The 11653-nt window shown below is 34.5% G+C and overlaps 1 non-coding gene across 1 annotated transcript; it reads left to right on the top strand.

The window, feature by feature from the left end:
- Positions 1–7707: 7707 nt before the first annotated feature.
- LOC122444405 lies at positions 7708–7814 on the top strand. Its single transcript, XR_006270248.1, has one exon. It is a non-coding gene; the product is annotated as a U6 spliceosomal RNA (small nuclear RNA).
- The last annotated feature ends 3839 nt before the right edge of the window (positions 7815–11653 follow it).

Raw genomic sequence — 11653 nt, 5'->3', positions numbered from 1 at the left:
AACTCTAAAATAAAATGCCTAATGTATAGGATGGTGACTGTAGTTGAAAACACTGTATTATATAATTGAAATTAATAAAATTTGCTAAGAGAGTAGACCTTAAATATTCTCACTAAAAAATTGAATATGTGAGGTGATGAATGTATTAATTTGGGGGGACTCCTTTTGCAACATTTATGTGTATCAAATCATCATTGTACACTTTAAATATCTTACAATTTTATTTGTTGATTATACCCCAGGAAAGCGGAAAATAACTAAGAATAAGGTAAAATGCAGGCTTGTTAGACTAGTTATTGTTGTTGTTGAATCACTAAGTTGCATCCAGCTCTTTGTGACTTCATGGACTGCAGCATGCCAGGCTTCCCTGTCCTTCATCATCTCCTGGAGTTTGCTCAAACTCATATCCCTTGAGTCAGTGATGCCACCCAAGCATCTTATCCTTTGTCATCCCCTTCTCCTTCTGCCCTCAATGTTTCCAAGCATCAGGGTCTTTTCAAATGAGTCGACTTTTTGTATCAGGTGGCCAAAGTATTGGAACTTCAGCTTTAGCATCAGTCCTTCCAATGACTATTCAGGGTTGATTTCCTTTAGGATTAGCTGGTTTGTTGCCCTCGCTGTCCAAGGGACCCTCAAGAGTCTTCTTCAGCATCACATTCTTAGACTAGAGAATGATTAGTTATATCAAAGTGAATATCATGAAATTGTAGCTGGGATGCTAACTAGCATGGGGATGAGTGTATGAGTCATGTAATTTCAACTGGGGAGGCAGAAGACAGGGTCTAGAGCAGTGCTGGCCAGTAAAAATTTGATGTTAAGACATGATACAAGTCACATGTGTAATTAAAAATTTCTGGTAGCCATAATAAAAAAAAGTAAGGAGAAACAATTTTAATAACATTATTTAACCCAGTATCTCTAGAATATTATCATTTCAATATATAGTTAATATGAAATATAATATACTTTAAATTTGCTTTTGTGTATTGTTTTTGAAATCTGTTTTGCATTTGTGTTATTTACTTTTTTATTTTTGGCCATGCCATATGGCGGCTTGCGGAATCTCAGTTCTCTAACCAGGCATTCAACCTGGGGTCATGGCCGTGAAAGCACAGAGTCTTGACCACTGGACTGTCAGGGAACTCCCCTATTGTGTGTTTTATACTGACTGCACATTTCAAATGTTTTAATAGCTACAGTTGGTTAGTGGCTTCTGTATTGGACAGTATAGGATCCTCACTGATGAGAAGGATTGGGAGCATCATGCCAAGTAGACTGGCCTGATCTGACTATTTCCTAGAGAATGCTTCTAACACTTTCATATGCATAGAATTCACCTAGGGATCTGATTAAAATGCATATTCTGAGCCACTAAGTCTAGGATTCTGGGGTAGGTCCAGGATTTTGTATTTCTAACAAGATTTAAGGTGTTCTTGATGCTTCTGGTCTGTGACACACACTTTGAGTAGCCCCAGGTTAAATTAGGAGATTAACCGTGATGGAGAGAAAGAAAAATAAATAATTAAGTTCTAGGTGGGTCAATCAGAATATTATCAGCAGAGGGAAAATGTTTTATCCCACTAAGTTCCTTGGCCCATGAAATGGGAACTTCTATCAAAACTTCTGCTGTCCCAAAAAAGTAAAGGAAGCCATTTTATCTATGGCTTTCTCTCCTTCTAGCCTATGACTGAAATCAGCTGACATGTGCTTCCATGGGGGAAGAAGAGAGAGCAGATCTGTTGATAGAAGGTATTCAATGTCATGAAAGTAAAATGTCTTTTAATTCACATAGAATTCATTTAACGTATTTCAAAACATTTTATGGTTTTCTCCATAAAGTTCTTGAATATAATTTGGTTGATTTATTCCTACACAAAATTTATCATTTTTGTTGCTATAGTAAATCACGTTTTAGAAAATTACATATTTTTCCTCCATTTGTTGCTGGTGTCTGGAAATACAGTTGTTGTTGATTTTGTATCTAGAAAATCTACAAAACTTTATAATTAATTTTCATAAGTTACGTGGATTATTTTTGGATTTTCCAAGTAGTATCATGCCATCTACAAATAATACTGGTCTTTTTTCTTTTTATTTCTTTCCAATTCCATTCCTTTATTCCTTTTTCTTGTCATGTTATACTGTCTAGGTTTTCCACTGAATCGCTGAGTTTATGAAGTGAGAGTGAGTATACTTGCATTGGTTTTGAAAGATTTAATATTCACAATTAAGTATGTAATTTGTTGCAGATGTTCTTTATCAGTTAAAGGGTATTTTATTCTATTCCTTTTTTTTTTGAATTATGAAAATCTGTGCTGCTGCTGCTAAGTTGCTTCAGTCGTGTCTGACCCAGTGCGACCCTATAGACAGCAGTCCACCAGGCTCCTCTGTCCCTGGGATTCTCCAGGCAAGAATATTGGAGTGGGTTGCCAGTTCCTTCTCCAATGCAGGAGAGTGAAAAGTGAAAGTGAAGTTGCTCAATCGTATCTGACTCTTTGCGACTCCATGGACTGTAGCCTACCAGGCTCCTCCGTCCATGGGATTTTCCGGGCAATAGTACTGGAGTGGGTTGCCATTTCCTTCTCCAGTCTGTGCTAAATTATATCAAATAAAGTTTTGCATCTATTGATTGGATCATGTTTTTCCTCTTCTAAGCTACCTATATGGTAAATTCTATCAATACATTTTCAAATGTTGAACATACTTTTCATGTCTGGAATAAACCCTACTTATGAAATATTTTGCTTTTTATCAGTTCAGTTCAGTTGCTCAGTCGTGTCCGACTCTGCAACCCAATGGACTGCAGCACACCAGGCTTCCCTGTCCATCACAAACTCCCAGAGCTTACTCAAAGTCATGTCCATCAAGGCAGTGATGCCATCCAACCATCTCATCCTCTGTTATCCACTTCTCCTCTTGCCTTCAATCTCTTCAGCATCAGGGTCTTCTCCAATGAGTCAGTTCTTCGCATCAGGTGGCCAAAGTACTGGAGTTTCAGCTTCAGCATCAGTCCTTCCAATGAATATTCAGGATTGATTTCCTTTAGGATTGATTGGTTTGATCTCCTTGCAGTCCAAGCGACTCTCAGGAGTCTTCTCCAACACCACAGTTCAAAAGCATCAGTTCTTGAGCATTCAACCATCTTTATGGTCCAACTCTCACATCCATACATGACTACTGGAAAAACCATAGCTTTGACCAGATGGACCTTTGTTGGCAAAGTCTGCTTTTTAACATGCTGTCTAGGTTGGTCATAACTTTTCTTCCAAGGAGCAAGCGTCTTTTAATTTCATGGCTGCAATCACCATCTGCAGTGATTTGGGAGCCCAAGAAAATAAAATCTCTCACTGTTTCCATTATTTCCCCATCTATTTGTCATGAAGTGATGAGACCAGATCCCATGATCTTAGTTTTTTGAATGCTGAGTTTTAGCCAGCTTTTTCACTCTCCTCTTTCATTTTCATCAAGAGACTCTTTAGTTTCTCTTCACTTTCTGCCATAAGGGTGGCGTCATCTGCATATCTGAGGTTATTGATATTTCTCTTGACAGTCTTGATTTCAGCTTGTGCTTCATCCAGTCCAGCATTTTGCATCATGTACTCTGCATATAAGTTAAATAAGCAGGGTGACAATATACAGCCTTCACGTACTCCTTTTCCAATTTGGAACCAGTCCGTTGTTCCATATCCAGTTCTAACTGTTGCTTCTTGACCTGCATACAGATTTCTCAGGAGGCAGGTCAGGTAGACTGGTATTCCCATCTCTTTAAGAATTTTCCACAGTTTGTTGTGATCCACACAGTAACAGTCTTTAGTGTAGTCAATGAAGCAGAAGTAGATGTTTTTCTGGAACTCTCTTGCTTTTTCTATGACCCAGCAGATGTTGGCAATTTGATCTCTGGTTCCTCTGCCTTTTCTAAATTCAGCTTGAACATCTGGAATTTCTTGGCTTACATACAGCTGAAGCCTAGCTTGGAGAATTTTGAGTATTTCTTTACTAGCATGTGAGATGAGTGCAATTGTGCGGTAGTTTGAACATTCTTTGGCATTGCCTTTCTTTGGGATTGGAATGAAAACTGACCTTTTCCAGTCCTGTGGCCACTACTGAGTTTTCTAAATTTGCTGGCATAATGAGTGCATCACTTTCACAGCATCATCTTTTAGGATTTGAAATAGCTCAGCTGGAATTCTATTACCTCCACAAGCTTTGTTCATAGTGATGCTTCCTAAGGCCTACTTCACTTTGTACTCCAGGATGTCTGGCTCTAGGTGAGTGATCACACCATTGTGATTATCTGGGTCATTAAGATTTTTTAACTTTTTTTTGCATTTATTTTTTACATTTTTGTTTTTTATACACTGCTATATTTGATGCTAATGTTTTTGCCTAGAATTTTTATATTTTTGCATGTTATTTAAGGTTAGTCTGTGAGATTCTGTTTTTATACTTTCCTTATTTATTTTCACATCACAAATGTAGTTAATATAATGAGGTAATGCTAATACAATGAGTTGGTGAGATTTTCCTGTTTTGTCACTCTTAAAAGAATTTGTCTATGTTTATAATGATCTGCCCTTTGAATGTTGGAGAAAGCTTTCCTGTAAAAAGCCTGTTGTTTTCGTTTTGGGGGGATATTGATTTGGTAATTCAATTTCTTCAATTTTTATAATATTATCTCTTTTTCTGTTTCCTCATAGGTTAATTTTTGTGTTTTGTGTTTTCTTAGTAACTTATCAATTTTATTGGTTTTCAATTTTTTGGCATAAAGTTCTTCATTTCTTTTATCATTTTCCTGAAGAACTGTATGCCAAAAAAGTAAAGGCCAATATTATCCTTAAAAAGAAAAAAATGAGTTCATTAATCTATGAAACTGGTTTCAAATCTACTGATTTAGTTTCCCAATCATGTATCAATTATAAGAGAGAAATTATCTATTAAATTTCCTTGTAGTTTTGTCTATGTTTTAAAAATATTTGTAAGGCTATGTTAGTAGGTACAATTCAGTTTATTAATAGAATTAATTTTTTAATTTTTATATTACAGCATAAGTGATTAATAATACTATTTTAGTTTCAGGTCTACAGCAACATGATTCAGTTATACATACACATATATCTATTCTCTTTCAAATTCTTTTCCCATTTAGTTTATTACAGAGTGTTGAGCAATGCTTCCTGTGCTGCACCGTAGGTCCTTGTTGGTTATCTATTTTAAATATAGCAGTGTGTACATGTCAATTCCAAATTCCCAATCTATCCTTCCCTCTACCCTGCCCCCCTGGTAATCATAAGTTCATTCTTTAAGTCTGTTTCTGTTTTGTAAATAAGTTCATTTATATCTCCTTTGGTAAAGATTCCACATATAAGGGATGTCAAATGATATTTGTCTTTCTTTGTCAGACATATGTCACTTAGTATGATAATCTCCAGGTCCATACATATTGCTGCACATGGCATTATTTCTTTCTTTTTAATGACTGAGTAATATTCCATTGTATATGTATGCCACATCTTCTTTATCCATTCCTGTGTCAATTAACAATTATGTTGCTTCCATGTCTTGGCTATTGTAAACAGTGCTGAAATGAAAATTTGGGCACATGCTTCCTTTTAAACCATGTTCTTCTCCAGATATATGCACAGGCGTGGGAATGCTGGATCACATGATAGCTCTACTTTAGATTCTTAAGGAACCTCCATACTGGAGCAATTTACATTCCTACCAACAGTGTAGGAGAGTTACCTCTTCTCCAAACCCTCTTCAGCATTTATTGTTTATAGATTTTTTGATGATGGTCATTCTGATTGGTGTGAGGTGATAGCTTATTATAGTTTTGATTTGCATTACTCTAATAATTAGCAAAAAGTTGAGCATCTTTTCATGTGTCTCTTGGCCATTTGTATGTCTTCTCTGGAGAAATGACTGGAGAAATGACCCTGGAGAATTTGGTTCTTCTGTTCATTTTTTCATGAAGTTTTTTTTTTTTATATTGAGTCATACAAACTATAAATTTTGGAGATTAATCCCTTGTAGGTTGCATTGTTTGCAAATATTTTCTTCCATTCTTTGGGTTGTATTTTTGTTTTGTCTGTGGTTTCCTTTGTTGTGCTAAGGCTTTTGAGTTTAATTAGGTCATATTTGTTTATTTTTGTTCTTATTTCCATTACTATAGGAGACAGCTCAGTAAAGATATTGCTGTGATTTTGTCAGAATGTTTCACCTATGTTTCCTCCAAGAGTTTTATAGTATCTTGCCTTACATTTAGGTCTTTAATCCATTTTGAATTTATTTTTGTGTATGGTGTTAAAGAATTTTCTAATTTCATTTTATGAAATTAGAATGTCAATGTCCAGTTTTCCCAGCAGCATTTATTGAAGAGACTGTCTTTCTTCCACTGTATAGTATTACATCCTTTGTTGTAATTTAATTAACCATAGGTGTGTAGGTTTATTTCTGGGGTTTCTATCCTATTCCAATGATCTCTATTTCTGTTTTTGTGCCAGTGCTATACTGTTTTGATTACCATAGCTTTGTAGTATAGTCTGAAGTCAGAGAGTCTGACTCCTCCAGTTGACTATTCAGGGCCTTTTGTGTCTCAGTACAAAATTTTAGATTTTTTTCTAGTTCTGTGAAAAATGCCATTGGTAATTTGATATTGTGTTGAACATTTAAGTATTATTCAATTACCTTTTAATCATCACTAGTGCTTTTTGCCTTAAGTCTATTTTGTCTAATATCAGTAGCTTTAGAAATCTTTTTGTATGCAAGTGTATGTCTTCTATATCTTCTTCCATCCTTTAACTCTACACACTCCTGTGTCCTAATGTTTGTATATATGTCTTGTAAACAGTATTTAGCTGGAATTCTTATTTTATTTAGACTGACAAGCTTTTTATCTGAACTGGAGAGTTTTAGTCTATTGACAGTTATTTGATTTCTGATGTATTTGTTCCTGTTATACTCCCTACTTTTTTTCCTGCCTTTTAGTTTTCTGTCTCTTTTCATGTTTCCTCTGTATCATTTTTATTTCCATTACATATCTTCCTTCTACTAGGTTAGAGAATGTAACTTCTGAAGTGTACACATTTACTAGTCACCTTTATGTTTTAGCATGGTCACCTAACTTGTGAAAGCCTATAGTTACTCAGTTTCCTTTTCCGCCACACAGATTATACAAAGACCTTAGAATACATTAATCACTACCCTCCCTATTTATATTCTGTTTTTGCAGTATATTTTAGTTCTAACACTCAAATAAAGTTATTAGCACTGCTATACATAGTGGTAATTTAGATCAGCATTTCTTAACATCAGCACCTTTGACATTTTGGGCCAGATAAATCTTTGTTGTAAGGAGCTGTCCTGTACATCATAGGATATTTAGCAGCATCCCTGGTGGCTCAGTGGTAAAGAATCTGCTTGCCAATGCAGAAGTCTCAGGAGATGCAGATTCTATTCCTGTGTTGGGAAGATCACCTGGAGAAGGGAATGGCAACCCATTCCAGTATTCTTGCCTAGAAATCCCATGAACAGAGGAACCTGGAAGGCTTGCAGTCCATGGGGTTGCAAAGAGTCAGACACGATTGAGCACACACGCATGTGCTCACTGTCACGCTGGTCTCTCTACACTGGATGCCGGTAGTATCATTACCTCCCCTAGTTGTCTCAGACAAAAAGTCTTCAAACATTGTCAAATATCCCCCAGTGGTGCTCGTTTCGGCAGCATATATACTAAAATTGGAACAATGCAGAGAAGATTAGTATGGCCCTTGCACGTGGATGACATGCATATTTGTGAAGCGTTCCATATTTTTTGGCTGGTTCATGTTGATGTTTGACAGAAACCAACACAATTCTGTAAAACAATTATCCGTCTATTAAAAAATAAATAAATTTAAAATTAAAAAATGAAAACAAAAAATCATACACAAAAGCCAGCAGCAGAGTGATTGAATACTATGCCTCATATATATATGCCTCAAATTTTTGAAAGCGCTACAAATTGTATTTTATTCATTGATGCACATATATATGTGGAAATATAAAATAAGAACTGATAGAACGAATATCAAATTCATAATAATGAAGAGTGGAATAGGAATGGTGGACAATGGAAATTTTTTCTGTTTTTTGACAATGGAAATTTAAAATGTACTTATAATTGTTCTTTTATTAAAATTAATGAAGCAAATAAAAGTAATATCCCCTAGCAGTGGGCAGGATTGCTCTTGGTTAAGAACCATTGATTTAGATACACCCACCTATTTAACAATATCTTTTCTCGACATTCTGTCATGTCTCACACCTTTCACCATTTTCTTTCTGCTTATAATGATAATTTAGAATTTTCTTTAGTGAAGTTCGAATGGCAAAAGGTAACAAATCTGGTTTTGTTTTGGCAAATCTGAGAAAAGCCTTTTTTTGGTTGTTATAAAAAGATAATTTATTGGGTGTAGAATTCTAGATGAGAGTTATTTTAGCACACTGGGTAAATCATTTCACTGTTTGGTGATTTTGCAGCTATTGAGAAGAAAGAGCTATTGGTTTAATTGTTATTCACTTGTAAATAATATGTTTTTTCACTCTGACTCATTTGAAGAAATTTTTTGGTCTTTTCTACTAATTATTGCTATTATGTGTATAGGAGCATATTTTTATTTTTCTTGTTTGTGATTTGTTGGGCTTTTTGAGCCCTAGAATTGGTAACATTCAACAGTTTTTGGAAATTCTCAGCTATTGTTTGTTTGAAAGTTTTTTCTTCCCCATTCTATGTTATCTTTCTGGAAATTAAACACGTTAGATTTTTTTCATGTTATCCTCCCATTTTCTTCTGAATTTTCTTTTACATTTTCCTTCTCTGGGCTCTCATTTTCATATTTCTTTATATTTAAAGAATATAAATGTCTCCTGTGTCTCCTGCATTGCAGGTGGATTCTTTACCACGAGCCACAGGGAAACTCATTTTTTATACCATATAAGTAGTAAAATTGGTCTAGAAATCCATGTGAAGGAGCCCTTATGGTTATGATTTCTTATGGGTGGTTTTTCTCTCTTCATCTAGTATCTGGTTTCCTTGATATCCCTTCTACACTATGGGTTTATCTAGTAGATTGTAATCCTTTGGAGTCTCGGACCTTCCATACCAATGCCTCCTAGGCTTTGTGTGTGTGTTTTCTTCCTTTCTTAAGAACTATGAAGGGCCTGAGATGTTTATCCTGCTTTTAGTCAACTTTCAAGCAATCAGGTTTCATGGATTCTGGTACAAGACTTGAAACTCTCGAATTAAAGACAGAAAAAAATGTAATAGCAATAGGAGTAACCAGAATATCAGCATTTGGCATAGTTTCCCTAAGCCTCCATTTCCACAGGATGGCTTGAAGAGGTATCAGATGACATCTAAAGTGCAGTGGATTGTATTATTTGACAGGAACCCAGAGTTTAGGGAGTCCAGTTCTTTTATAACAGGCATGCTTGTTCTTTTGCTCTGCAGGGAGACACTGTCTCTATCTTTCAAGGATGCTCAGTAAACAAACATTCTTGATAAGATAGTTTAGAAAAAAGAACAGCTAGTGCCTTCCTCACAACACATGTAGAAACAAGAGAGACCTGTGGGGAATTATCTCCCCAAAGTCTTCAAAATGGAAGGTCAAATTTTAGCAGCTATCCTTAGAATAAAAACTATTAGTGCTAGCTAACCTTAGAAAATTCCTATTTTATTTTAACCTTTGCAGCTTCTTTACTTTTTTTCCTGGTGAAATGTTTATTATATTTTATTCACCATTTTTTAAAGCAAAAAAAAAAAAATCTTCTCGGATTTCTAGTGTGTGATATTGTTGGAAATTAAACTTTCAAAGTTAATTTATAGAACTTAATATAAGCCAACTACTTATAGTAAGCTTGTTTCTTGCTGTAATTCTTTAATTGATCTCCAATATCTGAACTATAAGCAGTTTCTTCATATTTCCTTTTCTACTTTGGTATCAGAGCATATGCCTTTCCATTTTAAAAATAATTTAATATGCAAAGAAAGATTCATTTTTCATGTTTTATGCAAAAATAATTCTCCACATAAGCATTTGTAATCTCTTTCTTGAAGAGGAATAACTGTGCAGATCCTGGTTAAGAGAGAATAGTGTCTCCAGGTATGTTGGGGTTAATCATCAAGAATAAAATTGTATTAGATTAATCTAATTTGAAATTATTTTTCCCCCAGTTAATTGGGAGTACTTTTGACTTGCAAATATTGTTAAAATTGTTTTTACTGTTTTTTTTGTATATGTTTCAAACTCTCATGCAGCTTATTTCTCATGATTTTTTTTTTTTTTTTTTGTGGTCATATGTATGTTGCCTACATATAGATGTCAGGAAATAAATAGTTAAAATGTGAGACATAGTCTTGTTAAGTTCCAGCCTAAGGGGTGGTTTATCCTTTTATTTGCTATCTGCAATGGTAGTATTTGGTAGTGAAAAAGAGAATAAGTACCACAAGGATACATTTATATAAAAATATAGAAAATCTTTCAGACAGAATATATCAGAATTGATTATTTTTCTACTCAACCCCACAAAGTATTCCTTACCACTGTTGGCCCGCAAAGTAGTCCTTAGCACTGTTGGTGAGGTTAAATGATTTCTAAGAGGTCACTGAAAGATACTTACAGGTCACTCAAGCTGTAAAGGTTAGTTCACTTTCCAGATTTCTATGATATTTAGTTTTGCGCACTAAGGATAGAGCTAATTTCCACATTATAGATAAAAGACCAAGGCCCAGAGTGGTAAATCTTTTGTCTAGTATCACATTGATGAGGAATAAAGAACTGAGTGGAGACCTGAGCTAAGGTCTTTTCCAAGTTTGAGGCTTTTGCCAAAATAGAAATTTTTCCCAAATTGTACCCGGAAATCTTTTTTAAAAAATTTTTTATTGGAGTTTATAAATGTCAATATGTGTTCCTCTAAGTAAAGGTCAAATGATTTTTTTTTTTTAATGCTGGTTTCAATAAAATTTAGAGTATTTTTTTCATGCATTTTGGATCCTAATTCTTTATTAGTTATATGTTTTATAACTATCTTCTCAACTTGGGCCTTATCTTTTTACTTTGTTACAACATTTTTTGATGAATAGAAGTTTTGAATTAAACTGTAGATTAATATTAGTATTTTTTCATCATTTTAGCTTTTAAGGTTTGGTTTTAGGGATTTTTTTCCCACTCTAATATATCCTCATAAATTTTCTGCTAGAAATTCAGAGTTTTTTTTTTTCCCCCAATATTTTTGTCTATAATATACCTAGAACAGATAATATATCAGGAACTGGGAATATGGTGTGAGATAAGGATTTCATTTTTTTCCAGATGAGTGAATAATTGTCCCTGCACCACTTGAAAACTGATCTTCAGGAATTATTTCCATCATGTGTGAAATTTCTACTTATATGTGAATCTGTTTCTGGCCTCTCTGTTTTGTTCACTTGGTTACTCTGCCTATTCATACACCAATACCAATACTATTAGTAATTGCAGGGAAAAAAAGGAAATGGTCTAAATGTTCAACAGGATGAATAATTGTATATATTCATAATTAAATATTATTTAGCAGTAAAAATAAATTAGAGTTCCATGTGTTAAAGTCTCATAAAATAATATTACTCTCTCCC

Source organism: Cervus canadensis, chromosome 6 (genome assembly GCF_019320065.1).
Source record: "Cervus canadensis isolate Bull #8, Minnesota chromosome 6, ASM1932006v1, whole genome shotgun sequence".
NCBI classification, from domain to species: Eukaryota; Metazoa; Chordata; class Mammalia; order Artiodactyla; family Cervidae; genus Cervus; species Cervus canadensis.
This window is presented reverse-complemented; position numbering and strand designations above follow the sequence as displayed.